General features: G+C 40.8%; 1 protein-coding gene across 3 annotated transcripts in view; it reads left to right on the top strand.

Annotated features, from left to right (window-relative positions):
• LOC120568925 (junctophilin-1-like) overlaps positions 1 to 17,574 on the top strand; it is a 115,442-nt gene that overhangs the window by 21,979 nt on the left and 75,889 nt on the right. The gene's annotated exons all lie outside the window — the stretch shown is intronic.

The following is a 17,574-nucleotide window of genomic DNA, read 5'->3' as shown; positions in this document are numbered from 1 at the left end:
TCAATGAGAGCTCTTTCTGTCATAAAATGCAAAAAAGATCAGTATGTAAGCAAAAAAACAGATTAATAAAAAAATATTTTTTGGGGGGGGGGGTTTCAACACACACTCTAAGCAATGATATAGTTTGCTTTTCAAAACACATCTATCTAAGTGATTATATGGTTATCTTGTTAATACTGACAACGCTATGTATGTTGTAAAGCAAGAAATGACATGGATTCTGCTATTTCTTCGTTTTTGAGTTTTCATCTGGCCTTGCGGACAACATGTGTTAACGATGTGCAAATTGGCATTATCGAGTATTTAAATTACTTAGAAAAAAAACACTTCAAAACACGCATTGGAACGCTACACGTTCACTAATGTCAACAAAGATTGCGGCGCGCTGTCGGTGTATATTTATACAAGTACAGCCTACTGAACTAATCAATATAGGACTATGATACAACACAGCCGTTACGAGAGCCTTCCAGGCGGCTCATAACATCCCGGAGGACACAGCCAGACCGGGCGCTCCGGGGTTTGTTGTTTGGCATCTAGCAGGCCGAGCTAGCTACTGGCAGGATCAAGACAAGAACTCCGGCAAGACCAGAGGCGGAGGACTGCATTTTTGTGCATAATGAATGGAGTACAAGCTGTAGGATCGTTGCCCAGCACTGCTCATCTGACCTGGAAGCCCTGTCGGTAATATACAGGCCATTTTATTTACCACGAAAACAGCACACTGCCGTCTACATAGCCCCCGACGCTAACGTTAGCACAAGTTTGGCTCACTGCTAACCATAGGGAACAAACTGCAGCGCGTTCACCCAGAGGGGATACATATTGTAGCCCTTAAAGTCTGTACTCCCCAGCTTTTTCCAGCATGTAGATTGTGTTACTAGAGGGAAGAACACACTAGACCATGTATACTCTAACATCAAGAAAGCATACACCTCTCCCTCACCTGGGCCAGTCAGGTCACATCCAACTACTCCTGATCCCAGCATAAATCCCGCTCAGAAGGACTATACAGCCAAGTAGGACTATCAAAACCTGGCCTGACACTGCCCTATCTCATCTCAAGGACTGCTTCCAATAAGGACATGGTTGTGTGCAATATGTTACAGAACAGAGCCCTTTGTTTATTATTATGATTTCATCTTGCTTGTATGCTGCACAATTTACATTACAGCAGAAGTGTACAACTGAATGTTGACTCAGAGTTCAATGTTCCTACAATAGTTCAATTAGTATTTTATGTCTTTGAATTGTTTTTACTTGAATACTTATATTTTAAAGAAAATAAATAAGAACTGTTTTCATTCAACATTGTGCCCATTATTATCATCAGTGATTAAGTAACTCAGACTTTTAAAAACAAATTTTTAAAGGATATCGTCTAATTATCGTTATAGTCAAAATCGCCAAAAAATATTAGAGATATTATTTTTTGTCCATATCGCCCACCCCTAGCCATACCTTAGGAAGAAGGTTCAGAGTGCCTCTGGCTAAAAAGTCATTATACAACAAATCCTTCATTCCCAATGCAATACATACTGTATACAAACTCATGCTACTGACACATCACACACACTCTGCCTTCAATCAAAAGAACATTTTCTAACATGGCAACATATTAGACAATAAAGCTTTCTGAATCTTGAAAAGTTTAAGCCAATGTTTTTTCGGGGTTAACGCCATTCACTTATCCAGCAGTACTGACAACAGATAAAGCCACCGTGTTTTTAGAAGCTCAAGCTTATTGTTTTATTGTTCACTTTTAACTCACTTAACATAATCTTTGCTATCTCTTTTACCTCTCTCTTTTCCTCACAGCGGCACTCATACACTACTCTCCGTTACCGCTCGCTTTCTCCTTGCTCGACCACATAGGCACTGATGTCACTCACTTAAGGCACCCTGCCATTCTTGTTTTAACTTGCGTTATTCTCGTAAGGGTGTAGCGGTTAACCACCATACCGTGAGATACGTTGTTTCTTCACTGTGGTAAAAAAGCCCTAGGTACATGCCTGTGTTGCCAGATTTCATAATCGGGCCTCTTATCAACACAGTCAGCAGCTGCAGAGACTGTGCTGCACCGCTCAATTTTTAAGTTTTCTTCAGTATCAAAGTAATCCTCTGATAGTCATCTTCACATCTATGGGCACACTGCAACCAGGAGCAGCTAACAGGGCTTACGTTTTAACTCACAGCTTAACGCTATACTCTTAACTAAATTGACAGCGATGTTATCCTTCTCGTTTACATCCACTAAAGCATCATGGGATCTATAGTTCAGGTTAGTTGTTTTGATTTTGTCTAAGTGGGGGCCCACAGTTTCAGACTTTGAAAATCCCTGTGATAAACTAACCTAATCCTGACCTAATTGGCCTGCACAATTTATTAGAGCTCGGTAGCAATGCTGGTGAAACTACTTACAAAAGGAGCCAAGCTGAATATTGTTGAAATAATATATAAGTTAATAATAATAAGTTAATAATGGCAGCACTCACTGAGACTTCCGGTGACATCATGAACGAAGTGGCAGCATAGAGACATGGCTCCGTCGTGCAACGCAGTAAAATAAATGACAAATATAGTTATTAGACCCTAAACGCAAGAAACAACTCCCCTGCAGAATAACTTCAAGACAGAGTACTCAAGGTAAACAAGATGCCTCTAAAGAAAAGGAGGACAAACGGAGCACAACGACCCATGCTTGCATAAGGACCACCAGTAACGTGTCAGTTCGACACAGACTTAACGTTGCTAGAAGACCTAAGGAAACTCCGTAAAGAGAACCAAGACGGCCATAACCACAGTTATAATGTATGAGGAATCAACAACCCAATTAAAAGGAAAAAAAATCTTGGGCAACTAAATAAATTACAATGTTCTATAGCTTTAATTCAGGAAACACATCTAACTGAAATTGAACATTTAAAACTAAGACGTGAATGGATAGACAAAGTCTATATCTTCTTCAACAGGTTTAACCAGCCCTTGTCCTTGTCCCCCCACCCCCACCCTCACCGCAGCCATCTCTCCTTCTTCCCTCTACACACCTCTCCCCCCTGACACCACAGTCACCCCCTCCTCCTCCCCCACCTCAACACAATCCGTGCCTCACATCACCACAGACCAGGTCAGAGGACAGCTGAAGAAGCTCCGGCCCAGGAAAGCAGCAGCCCCGGATAAAGTGTGTCCGAGACTACTAAAGACCTGCGCTGCAGAACTGGCTGAACCACTACAACAGATCTTCAACCTTAGCCTACAGCTAGGGAGAGTGCCCACCCTCTGGAAGACATCCTGCATCTTTCCGGTTCCCAAGAAGAACAGGCCCAGCGAGCTGAACGACTTCCGACCGGTGGCACTCACTTCACACCTGATGAAGACATTGGAGCGGCTGTTCCTCAGCCAAATGTTGGTGTGGAGGATGCCATCCTCTACATGCTACACCAAGTCCACTCCCATCTGGATAAGGGAAGCAGCACAGTGAGGATCCTTTTCTTGGACTTCTCCAGTGCCTTCAATACCATCTAACCCCCTATACTTCAGGACAAACTGAACAGGATGGGAGTGGACCCCTATCTGGTAGACTGGATCAAGGATTACCTCACTGACAGGCTACAGTACGTCAGGCTGAAGGACACCACATCTGACACTGTGGTAAGCAGTACTGGAGCCCCCCAGGGCACAGTGCTGGCTCCTCTTATCTTCATCCTGTACACCTCGGACTTCTGTTACAACTCGGAGCTGTGTCACATACAGAATTATGCCGATGACACAGCCATCGTTGGGTGTATCAGGGGTGACCGAGAGGAGTATCGGAGTCTGGTGGGGGATTTTGCTCTCTGGTGTCACACTAACTACCTACAGCTCAACACCTCTAAGACGAAGGAGCTGGTCATTGACTTTGGGAGGTCCAGACCAAGACCAGTCCTGCTAGAGGGAGCTGAGGTGGATGCTGTGCAATCATACCTCGGGCTGTGGCTGGATAATAAACTGGACTGGAAAACACACACCAGCCACCTGTACAGAAAGACACAAAGCAGGTTGTACTTCCTGAGGAGACTGCGGTCTTTCAACATCTGCAGCAAACTGCTGTTGATGTTTTACCAGTCTGTGGTTACCAGCGTCCTCTTCTACACTGTTGTGTGCTGGGGGGGCAGCATATCCAAGAAGGACACCTCCAGACTGGATAAACTGATCAGGCGGGCCGGCTCTGTGGTCGGCATGAAGCTGGACTCACTGGTGACTGTGGTAGAGAGGAGGACACTGGACAAACTGCTGGACATTACTGACAATGCCAGCCACCCCCTGCACACCGTCATCAGCAACCAGAGGCGCCTGTTCAGTGGAAGGCTGCTCCTTCCCAAGTGTAGGACCAACAGACTCAAGAACTCCTTTGTCCCTCATGCCATCTTACTCTACAACTCCTCACTCGGGGGGAGGAGGAAATAGGGTAAAGAGGACAGAACGAACAGAACAGGAAGGAAGGGAAGGAGTGGTAGCCACTCACTCATTCACTGTGCAATAAATTAATAATCTACTCACATACATACCTGGACACTCTAACTGCTCTTAACTGCTAATTTATGCTAAATGTCATTTATTTATTAACTGTATAATAACACAATACCATACAAAGTCCTATATATCTATCTTTATCTGTAGTTTATTGTTGTTTACTGTCTGTTTACTTTTTGTAAAAATATTTAGCTAAAAGTTTGTTATTCTTATACCGTATTTTTTTCTATACTGTATTTTTTTTATACCTCTTTATTTAAAGAGTGTTATGTAAGCTGCTAAAATCTGCTGCTGGAAATCTAATTTCCTTGCGGGAGTCATCCCAAAAGGATCAATAAAGAGAAGTCTAAGTCTATAGTGCAGCATGTAGAAAGAAGAAAAAAAGAGTGGTGGCTATCCTATTTAGTTGATCTGTACATTATAACAATGAAACCACTGTCCAAGATGACAAGGGCCAATATGTCATGTTGATTGGAACAATTGGAAGTGTAAAGATAACAGTTCTACATGTGTATGCACTGAATGAAGACTCTTGTGGCAGATAAAGGAGAAGGGATCATACTCTTGGGAGGGGATTTCAATTGTAAACTAGAACTGCAAGCAGTTATTGATGGGGTCCAAGCCTCCCCGGCGTGAGTCCCCCCTGGAGCAAGTCGCCTCTGACGGAAAGAAAGTGGAACCAAAAGTGCGACGTCAGAGAGGCAAATGTCAGGAAACATTGCAACATGCGAGATGCAAGGTCTGTAGTGAATTGCAATAGCAAATTTCCCATTTACTTTCATTGAATTATAGGTCAAAACATATCTAACTCAATTATTGGGCCCCTTGAGGGCCAATCTGTTTGTACTGTTGCTTAATTCAGTCAAAAGAGAGAAGTTGTCTCTGTCCGTGTTTTAAACACACACCTGGGGCTAAGTTGGAAACCAGAATCTGCTTTGAATACAGTCCTAATCTAGTCCTCACTAACACGGGCCCAATTGCAGTAACTACATGAAAACTTCACTGTTGTTGCATGAAATGTCTAGCGGTAGGTAGGCTAGCATTACCTGCTATCGTGTGTAGTGTTAACTAGCGTCACGTCCCTTTCAGAGCATCAGAGAGAAGCGCAGGCATATCAGTGCCACCGAAATGAGGGACCAAATCCCTGTTGCTCTTCGGTCCGGTAGATACCGGTCGTTAAGGCACTCGTGCCATATTAGCACTGGGTCTGGGTACCCAACCCTAGGTAAGATAAACTGATAAAAATCTATATTGGTTCAACAATATTTAAACCTTCGTGCAGTCACGTCACTTGTTGTTATGTTGTTTTCTGCGTGGGGTAACGTCAGTCTCTGAGTCGAGTTGATTTTGTGAGATCTAAATTGGCACAATGTTAGGAAAATGCTATTTTAACAATATATGGCTTCACTTAGACAAATACAAGACATAGCTTGAGAAAGACCAGGACCCAGGGCGTGCAAAATGTGGACTATGTCGTAAAACGTTCGACATTTTGAACATGGGCGCTAGCTAGCCATGCTAAAGGAGCTAAGCACCAGGCTGCTGCTGCTGCGCACAAATCCACTCACCCCATTACCAGTTTTTTCACCCCAATGACCAACGTGACACCCGCTGCCAGCTGCAGCGCTTCTCTCTTGTCCACCATCAAACAAGGGACCATTTCGGGTGCTGTGTCCAGAAATTAAGCCCTAGCTAACTGCAGAGGTACTGAGGGCACTAAAGGTGGCTAATTCTCACTATTCTTACTAAATTTCGCCAATGTTGAGTTAAAATGTTAAGAAAAAAACTACGCTAACTATAAGACAATAGAATCCTATTGCGCTTTTGAGAACATCGGAAACCTAGGACAATATTTTTGCCGCTGACAGACTCATAATGCTATTATTAGTGCCTGTCAACATATAACGGGGTATCTACAGAGATTAACATTATGCATAGTTACTTTAAAATCTTAGCTACTAAATCTTGTATTCCAAAAAACTGTTTTTCTCGATACTGCTACCTTTTGAAGTTAATGTCTGTTACTGGACACTTTTATTTACTTATTTATTTTTCAAATATTGTTGCCTCCCAGTAATTTGTCAGTTAGGACTAGATAATGGAGTTCAAAGGGTTTGACAGATTTTATTCTGTAAACATCTTATTGGTGTCATTGTTAAATATACATGTTTATTTTGTATCAAACCATATAGGTTGTCTTTAATTTTAGGATGTATATTTGTATTCTTATTTTTCATGTATACACAGACGTTTCAGAGAACGTATGATCATGAAAATGTACCTCAAAGGCATGGAAATGTATTGGTAAAAATGTGTATGAACCCAGAATTAAGTTGACTATATGCAAGTGATATCAGTCATTTTAAATAAAAAAAACTTTTAAAATTACTTTTGGCTAAACCATATGCAGAAAACCCCTCATTGCAATTATTTTAGTAGAAATTATAATTTCTGCATTTCAGTTTAATTGAAAAAAAAGATGTGTGTGTGTATATGTAAAACGCGTTGAATGTGTCCAAACATTTGGCCTGTACTGTGTATGTGTGTGTGTGTGTGTATATATATATATATATATATATATATATATATATATAAAAGGCACCACCATTTACAATGCTATGTAAGCTTTTGAGAGTTAGATATTGTACTTAGCCCTATGACTAAGGCCTATTTGTGATAAAACTTAAATTAAGTGTTATGCTCTTGAATTTGATAGTAAATTCAAAAGCTTTGCATAAAAGATGAAATACAAATAAATCTCATTTCAATAATGAAACCGCTTTCTACCTATACAGGTGTGTGGGTGCTTTTACCTGCATGGTTCAAAGTGGTCTCTTGCTCTTACTATTGTCCAAATTATGTTTGCTGCTGGTGTAGTTCTTCTGTATTGGCGAGGCTGTGTTTAAAATGCTCCACTCTCTTGTGACACTTTGCCAAAGTGTCACCAAACCCGCTGTTACCAAGGCAAATGGTGATTGTTTTCTGTAACATATACGCAATACAGGGCATGTGCTTGAATGGAATTATATTGAACTTTCCAATCATCTGCCACAGACTTTAGCAGTGTGTTTGGCGATCGTTTTAAGCATGGTTAAAGCAAATGACTGAAGCTTACACTCACTGTCAATGGTGTGTGCGGTCACGCCAAGGTAATTGTGATGCTTACCGAGGTCCAGTGATCCTGTCAGGGCAATACATTCGACATTCGCCAATATATCAGCAATTGCAGTCTTTTCTGGCGTATAGCTGCTGAAATTTAGACACAATTGTGCTTCTGGATTGTGTCATATACGTTGTGTTGGAGGACGCAATCTGTAATGCTTCTGTTAACCCCCTGTCCTTGACCATCGAAATTGGCGTGCAGTCCATTGCAATCAATTTTGCAATTGCATTTGTTAATCTGTCACTGGTAGATTTACTACATTTTTACTCCTCCAGTGTGGCATGTCGAGTTTAGTTGCTAATGCTACCGTCAGCATCAGTGGCTAATTTAGGGCTGGGCGATAAATCTTTTTTTTATCGAATAAATCAAATGTGTAGTTAACATTGACTTGTTCAAATTACAGACAACACTGATTCGCACGGGATTAAGATCACAGACAACCTCCACCATTATTACAAATGACTAGTGGTAACCAAGTAATATTAATCCCGTGCGAATAGGGCTTAAGACTACATAAAATGTTGGCTCTAACACTCCAGTGATGAAATATTCAGCTGTGTTAAGGTTGTGTGTAAAGCTCCTATTGTATGAAAACCGATTAGGACACAGACATGAAGAGATTATAGTGGTGCAGAGGTGTAGAAGATTAATTAAGTGGTTTGAAATGCGCGCTCACATGTCACTCAAGCAGTCATCAGCTGGCACGCACCACCGGAGACGAGAAGTGGAGCGCTCAGAGCAAAAGTCTGTTGTCCTGCTGCGCGCAATCTCGACTTTTTTTTTACAATACTCTTGTCAAAATGTGTTTCTGCTACAAACGAAACTGTTGCCTTGGTTGAACCCGCCATATAAGGCCGTCGCTTGCTGGTCTGGTTTGCAGGATTTGGTGACTGTCGGGGCGGACAGATCATGCCCCGGCTCACAGACCCTCCCCCTTTTACACATGTTGGCCAACTCTGGCAGACTCGCTCTCTCCCTGTTTTTTCAACATGAAATAAAAAATTTAAAAAGTCGTCAGATTTGCACATGTGCGAGTAGTTGTAAAAGTACTTGCACTGTCTCAAAAAATGGTCGCAAAATGAGACCATTTGGTTGCAGTCTGGAGCCCTGCTGAAATTCACTGAAAGTTTTGTCAGGATTAAGGTGCTAGCTGAATGTCCGCTAGCTGCTAGCTAATTTATGCAGCGCTATGTTGTCCATCTCAGCTAAGAACGGAGAAATGTTGTGTTTACAAGCGAGCAGTCTGATGTTTGTAGAGGTCTGTATGGTTATACTGTAGCAGCCTGGTGTTGTTTTCAGGCAATTTGATAAACAGGTTGCCCACAGGGTCTTAAAAGTCTTTAAAAAAAGTCTTAAATTGAATATTAAAGGTCTTACATTTCTTTCACAAAGTATAACATTTCGTTTACAAAGGTCTTAAATTATTTCTTGCCCTTTCCTAGGATAAAATAAATACTGTAACGTCGTAAATAAATGTGTGTGACAATTTAACGTTAGTCCGTTTGTGACTTGGATGTTTACTTCAGTGTTTTTCTTTACGCTCTTGACCGTGGAGTGTGCGCATATACAGTATATATTAAGAGACACATGGATGTATAATAACGGTGCAACACAGTGTATTATTATAAATCCATGGACATGGTGAGCAAGCTCTGGCCTAAACATCCAAGCTCGGGCGCAAATCAATCAGTTGTCAGGAAAGAAAACAAAGTCTCGCACAGTGCTACTAACAAGCTAACATTAGCTCGTTGGTTAGAATAGGCAAATGCTGAAGGTCTGGTCAGAGATGCGGACAAGTTGGCGGAAGAGGCAGAGGGCAATGGGGCTGAGGTTAGCACAAAATTTGGTAATTGTAGTTTCATAGCATAAGAGATCTTCATGCAACAAATACTTTGTCTAATGTTATTAGAGTAAAAACACCTTACAAAGCTATTGTGAATTAAATATGATTGTTGAGTATTATAATAAAATGTTTTATTAAATTCAGGTAACGTTACATGGTAAATAATTATTTTCTCAGGCCTAAAATCCACACTGATTTTCCATTATATGGCCGTGAAGTTGGCATTAAATTTCATCCTAGGTGGTTTTAAAAAAGTCTTAAATTTAACTTGAAGAATCCTGGAGGTACCCTGGATAAAGGTAAAGATAGTTCATAATGTCAATACAGTGAGGCACCGGCTTGCTGAGCATTCATTCACACCATAGACGGTAGGGCTGAATGATTTTTGAAAATAATCGAATTGCGATTTTTTTTCCCAAATATTGCAATTGCGATTCGATATACGATTATTTTTTTAAGCTCTTTGTCTTCTGTATTATTCAACAAAGACAAACAATAAATCATTGTATGAACAACACACGATTAGATAGATTAAACAAACTGTTCTTTCCTGGAGGCCAGGCCTGTATGTGATGATGAAATTAGGTGATGCATGAATTTATATGAATGACATCTTTTATTTAACTACTTCAATCACAGTAGTATATTGAGCACTGACCAAGCTTGGTGTAAACTTCATATGAAAGTCAGAAACAAATCACACAAACTAAAGTGCAGATTGCAGAAATGTAAAAGCAAATATGTGGCTTTACCACACTTAGTGGTATTTAGATTATTTAATATATACTGTAATAAACACATGTAAACATGTGGATTGCACTTTTTAAACACTGTCTTTGAACTTTACTAGACACTTAAATAAGTTAAAAAAATAAAATTATATATACATACATACACACACACAATGGTGTATTTTTTTTTACTTTAGTTGATGCTTTCTCTGCGGAGTTCAGACTGATTTGCTCTCGCCAGTCATGTGACCTTTGCGATTAGGAAATCGCATTTTAACATATCGCGATATTATTGCAAATGCAATTAATCGTTCAGCCCTAACAGACGGTTAAATTCACACGTCAGTCGTCAGACAGTCCGGCAAAAATGCAAGTCTTTCAGTTTATTTTGAACAGAGGTGAAAAAAGTACTAAAATGTTGTACTCAAGTAAAAGTACCAATACTTTGATGAAATATTACTCAAGTACAAGTGAAATTACCTATCTGAAAAATTACTCAAGTAAAAGTAATAAGTAGTTCATTTAGAATGTAAAAGTTACTTAGTTACATTCACAGCAGGCAATGTGCCTCATGCTACAATTCTCTCCAAAAAAACTGAACTCTCCCTTTACCATTCACACTGCTGATACATTTGATGTGACTGTAAATTCAAAGGCTCGTTTACATTCAAACCGGTGACAGTTTTGGTGGTGCACAGCCTATTTGTTCAACCAAAACTAATGTTCACAGCTCAGACTATCAGCTAGCTTCTACACACCTAAGTAGCCCATATGAGCTAATTAGATGTATGTGAATTAATCTAGCCAGTGTCCTACATACGTTGTTGTACGGGTTGCTAGTGCTAGACAAAAATTAGCAATGCCACAAAACATGTTGTTTTGCTAATTGGAAATTTGCTATTAGTTATTATCAATGCACAAATACTTCCCAAAACATGCTTCTGCAGATTAGATATGGAGTTATTGAATGCTGCCAATTCAGTCACCTTTGGCAGGCACATCTGGCATTGCATGATGATATTATTGGCCCTCTTGAATTTAAATGAAATTTTAATGTGGCCAAGGATTTTTGTCGTTTTGGGCAGCAGAATTCAATGTTTCAGCTAGCATTTCTACTGAAACGGTCTCTGAACCGTCGTCGCTCGCCTGATCCATCTCCATCTCGTTCTCAATCTCCTACAGATAGACTTGGCACCTGGTAGGCAGCCTAGATACTGATCATTCGTCACTGTAGTGGTTCCGGGCGCGATATTTTTTCTTCCTTACGGTTTTCTTTAGTCTAAGTTTTTTTTTTTTTTACTCCGTAACAGATGGGATTTGTAATGTAGTGAAATACCATACTTCACTCAAAACATAATCAAGTACATTTTGAATTACCGATTTTAAAAACTACTTGAAAAATACACAACAAAACTACTCAATACAGTAACGTGAGTAAATGTATTTTGTTACTTTCCACCTCTGATTTTGAATGCCTGCGAAAGACCATGCAATACAATTCAGACCGTCCTGCCAACCTGTAGGAAACACACACACACACACACACACACACACACACACGGTAGAAGCAGGAGAAGTTGGAGACAGGAGATGAGACGATGACTTAAGGATAGCTACGCTCGTTATTGTAAGTGCAATATAAAGTTACTATATCAAACCTTAAGGCCAGGATGGAAAATTGACTTTTTAAAATATAAACATTAACCAGCTACTGACAGATATGTTCAAATTTGATTCATTCAATTGTTAATTATTATTTTGTGTCATAAATCCACTCGACATTTTCATATTATACCAGCATTTGCAGCATCTTGAGCCTTTTTGGTAAGATTACTTGGAACACTAAGCCCAAAGTAGTTTTTATCTCCCTGAAACAAGTTTCCTTTTATTTTTAAAGGAAAAGCAAAGCACGATGTCCGGACTTTTCCTTGGAAAAAGAGGTTGATTTCCCTCTCTGCAGAGTTGGTGGGAGACTGAGGTTCAGTGGCCCGGCAGGATCCCTTGTATCACAACGGATACAGAACAGCTCACTCGACCAGCAAAATTAAATGATTTAAATACAGCACAAACGTTTGCGTGTGTGTCACCCTGTAGCAACCAAAGTCACAGGGGGAAAACGGGGAGGGGTGAGGTGACGGGGAGTTTTATATTCTGGCCACTGGACATTGATTCACGCTGAGTTCAGGTTCTGCTTAGCCAATGGGAATTCAGAGGGGTTCTTTAGACTTCCGGCCATTGCGAGGCTCTTTCTCTCATGGCTCTTTTCCCTCACATTTTTTCACATGGAAGTGTGAAGTGAAAGGACTTCTGAAAGTACTTGCAGGCCCATCTCTTTGAGAAAGGGTGCTCAGGTTGTAGCTTTGTGACGTAGGCCGCAAATCCTTCGTCTGTGGCTACATGTATTTCTTTCTCTCAGAGGTCAGTTTTACTTTCTTCGGTCCCAACACCCACCATATTTTTTAACTGTCAATACAGTGGTCAATTAGGATCCCTTTAAATTTAGTTATAAAATAATTGTGACCAGATTGTGACATTTAAAAAAAAAAATTGTTAGTGGCTAGTCTTGCATTGCCAGACCTATCTCCAGTGCTGCGGAGGAAGGTCTGGCTAGTCCACACAACATTCCTGGATAGGAGAAAAACGTGCTCTGGTTTATTGGCATTTCTTTAAACCAATCAGAATGGTCCTGGGCGGCGCCAACACAAAGAAAGCGGAAAGTGAGGGACGTCCAGACGAAACTGAGGGACATTCGGCTGAACCTCCGGCGGCACCAGAACAATCACGTAAATGAAACGTCGTTGATATAGACTAGTTAGTGGCTAACATAAATGCCACGACAAATATATGTGGGATAACCTAATAAAGTTATTTTGACACAGAAAACTGGACAGTCCTAGATAATTTAGCAGTACTATAGGCAGTCCAATCAGGATGTTGCTCATGTTGTTGATAAAAAAGTAAACACATAAGCCAAGGTAAAGAAGAAAAGTTATTGAAACAGATAGAAATGAAAAACACATACAAACAAAAGAAAAAGAAAGCAAGTAGATTGCTGGCACTACAGTCCTACAAACTTGTGCATCTGCACTTAACAGCCAAAACAGTGTGAGGATATGAACCATTTCAGATGGTGAAAGATTGCACAGGGGGAAGGAATTTAAAAAGAGAGCCCGCAGAGTGAGTGGGATTGCCCATCTTCAAATGTAGTGATGTGCACAGATTGTCATGCAGAGTCATTCGTGTAAAAAGACTGTAGCAAAAGTGAGGTTGATCTAAGGAAAGATTGTTTTAAAAGCATGGTTAAATTGATTATTATAGTCCTAGCATAAGTAAAGGGTTGTTTAAGCTGTGAATTATCTGCTGGTGAACATTTAGGAAATTTTAAGCGTCAAAGACTTAATTTCCTGCATTTTCAGGAAAAATTTATGGTTAAAATGTTTTAATTTATGTCAAGGAAATATAAAAATCCTGGTGGCAAGTAACAATTCAAAATGTAAAATACAATGCAGAAAGGGAAGGGGGCTTTTGCATCCGACTACAAAGTCCAGATCATCAACGATAACTTTTTTCCCTAAATTGAAAAATTTAGGAGTGACTTAGATTAGGTAGGAACTGCGATTACTGTTGAAGCTAATTTGTACAATAATACAATAGTATTATGAATACAAAACTTTATGAAGTGTAATGTGTTCTATTTGTCAGTGATGTTAAATATACAGTTGTGTAACGGACCGCCCTTACAGTTGGGGATGCATGTGAACCACGGATTAATTATAGTGTGAAATACAGTTTTTAACTGTCGCTGAATGGGACTCATCAGAGAGACAGAGCGGGCCGCCTCTGCAGGGAGTGCTTGAAACTGTGGTTTTCACGCGTACTCTGTAAACTGGACTACTATTTACAAGAGACGTTTTCACAGGTTATGAAACGGTCTTAATTTAATACTGATAGACAGCAGTGCAGCCCGCCGTGGACATACAGCAGTCACAGCTCCGGCGGAAGACTGAGCTCCGTGCTCGTCAGCAGCAGCTTCTCGCTGCCCCGCCGATCCCCAGCATGGTCACCGGGAGAGTCCGGTACAGCCCTCTGCAAACGGAGATCCCATTAGCGCTAGCTTTACAGCGGAGCATTCAGATCTAGTCAAATCAGCGCCAGTCGCACAGCTGTAGCTGTGGTTGAGAGGCTGTCTACGGGAAAATCTGACGTTTTGGCACTCAAGATTTTCCTTTGGCACTGGCTAAAACCTCTTTGGCGGGCGCCAACATTTTTTCTTTATGCAGGAAAAATCCTGGTTGTTTGTCATTAGGTTGTTTGAATAAGAATTTGAAGGAAATGTATAGAGGTCGACCGATATGGGTTTTCTCAGGCCGATGCCGATCTTTTGAAATCAATATTTGCCGATATTTGCTGACCAACACTCCAAAAAACAAATATATTTATTTTATGTTCAGTCATTGGGCTGTGTATTGGCAAGAATCTGGCGATATGATACGTATCACGATACATGGGTCACGATTCAATATATTTATATATTTTTAAGTATAATTTTAGAAAAACTAATATTTAAAAAAAGACAATGTTCATAAAAGTCAAAGATTACTTTAGGTAAACAATTCAGTTTATTATTAAATCAATTAATCAATCAATCATTGTTAAATCAAACTGCCAATTTGGGATTGTGATTCACAGGTTTATATGCTAAAGTAGGCCAAAGTTCAGCCATAGCTTCATTGTTAGCTTCTAGCAAAAAGTCAGGCACTGTTAGGCAAGGACAATAGTGGTGCCTCTCAGCATAGCCATCTAGTGGTAGGGGGTTTAAACACAACATAAACGTGAACCACTGTCTTACATGAATATTTTTTAACGTAAAAAAAAAAGTATCAAAATTAAAAAAGAAATCGCTATTGCCTTTTTGAAAATCGATACAGTATTGCAAAATAAAATATCGCGATATTCAAGTGTATCGATTTTTTTCTTACACCCCTATTCAGTCAGTCAGTTTAGGTATATATAATGTTGAAGAAACAGCACATTTTAACATTTGAGAAGCTTAAACAAGAGAATGCTTTTGTTTTTGCTTAAAAATGAAATGATTAATTGATAGCTGATTCATTTTTGTTCAATTCAATAATATAAAATTTTATTTATAGTCTCAAATCATAACGAGTTATCGCAAGACACGTTACAGATAGAGTAGGTTTAGACCACACTATAATTTACTAAGAACCAACAATTTCAGTAATTCCCCCTAGAGCAAGCATTTAGTGCAACAGTAGCGAGGAAAAACTCGCTTTTAGGCAGAAACCTTGAGTGGTGAGGAAAACTTCCTTTTAGGGAGAAACCTTGGACAGACCCAAGCTCTTGGTAGGCGGTGCCAGGGGTTATGATGAACAGTGGCAATTATAGTCAGAATAAAGATAGTGGAACTAGGACTAGAAATAGTAGTTGTAGTAGTTCATGGCATAGTAGGGCACTGCAGGGCTTAGCAGGGCATAGCCAGGCATAGCCAGGCATAGCAGGGTGCCAAGCAGGACCACGGCGACAGCTGCAACCAGGATTTAGGTGCCATCCTAAACCAAGGAAAATTGCGGGGTGAGAAAACATAAGGACTCAGGGGAATAAGCTCCCCAAAGCTAAGTTAGTAACAAGCATTTCTGGGAAATAAATGCACACAGATGGAAAGAGAGAGGAGAGAGGAGCTCAGTGTGTCAAAGGAAGTCCCCCGGAAGTCTAAAACTATAACAGCATAACTAAGAGCTGGTCCAAGGCAAACCTAAGCCAGCTCTGAGGTCGAAGGGTATTTTCACACATCTTAAATTTACCTTTTTAGGGTATTTGCATGAAACCAATCCCCATGTGTGTCATATCAAAATATTCAGAACAAACTCAGCTTTCTGTACAGTGAGGCCCACATTTTTTCTAGAGCAATGTGTAAAGAGATAATTTGACATTATGAAACGCGGGATGTTCGCTTTTTAAAATGCCTCAAATCTCTTTTGTAATGATGTGTTGTACAAATTGTTTTAGTTAGTTCTTAGTTCTTATAACAGGCCACCTCTCCTTATGACCTGTCTCTCATAGTTACGCTGTTATAGTTCTAGACTGCCGGGGGACTTCCTTCCTTTGACACACTGAGCTGCTCTCTCCTCTCCCTTTCTATTACCATTTGTGTGCATCCCGTTCCAGAAATGCTTGTTATTAATCCTAGCTTCTGGGGAGTTTACTCCCCGGAGTCCTTAGGCCCTATTTTAACGATCTGAAACGCGCCAAACGCAAGTAGCTTTGTGGGCGGATCTCGGGCGCTGTTGCTATTATACCGGCGGTATAAATGACTCTTGCGCCCGACGCAAATCTTAAATGGGTTGGTCTGAAGTAGCTAGGTGTGGTTTGGGCGTAACGTGAAAATAACCAATCAGAGCGTCATCTCACATTCCCTTTAAGAGCAGGCACGCTTGTTCCATGGCGGACTGCTATTATAACGGCGGATTTGCCTGGCGCACGCCAGCGGGAGCTGTCCGGGATGCGGCAAAGTAATAAATGCCTGTCTTGGCCAGGTGCCGATGTTGCTGCGGCCTCTCGGGCGTATCACCTCAAGTCTGGAGAGGATTGCTGCAGCCATGGAGCATGGGCCTCCAAACGCACCACCTGCACCTGTTGTGCCCCTTCCTCCTCCCCCCACTCCATCTCCATCCACCTGCTCCACCATGAGCGCATCGCGCATTACTCCAGATTCACCAGATTCCGCCGGAGTGTCCAATCCCACCGTGGTTCAACATCACGTCTCCTTAAGTCCTCTAATATTTCCTCATTTATGTCATCAACACATCCATGATTCATGGAAATGTTGTGTAAAACACAACAAGCCACAAAGAATGCTGTGACTTTTTGAGGACTGTACTGTAAAGTGCCTCCTGACCTATCCAAACACCTGAAGCGCATTTTCAGTAATATTTTTCTTTGTAATTTTGTATGGTTTTCAAAAATGGGAACTGCTGTAGATGAGAGAAGTGTATGCGCGTTGTGCACACGCTACATTATGGCCAAGCATTCGTCCCTAAAATAGCATCTGAATAACGCGCTACTGACTTTAGACTAGCGCCACTGACTTTAGACCAGGTTTTTCCTGGTCCGTGGCGGAATTGTTTTCTGAAACTGCAAAATAGGACCACGTAATGTTTGCGCCCAAACACGCCTCCTCTTTTCGCGGAACCGCCCCCTGGAGCGCAAATACATTCCCTAATTTACCGACGTGCGTCTGTGGAGGGAAAAGTCCGCTGTGCGTCGGGTGCAAAATAGGAATGATACATGCGTCGATGTACAAAGGC

Source organism: Perca fluviatilis, chromosome 11, assembly GCF_010015445.1.
Source record: "Perca fluviatilis chromosome 11, GENO_Pfluv_1.0, whole genome shotgun sequence".
Lineage (NCBI taxonomy): Eukaryota > Metazoa > Chordata > Actinopteri > Perciformes > Percidae > Perca > Perca fluviatilis.
The sequence above is the reverse complement of the archived record's forward strand: the minus strand, read 5'-3'. Positions and strand labels throughout refer to the sequence as shown.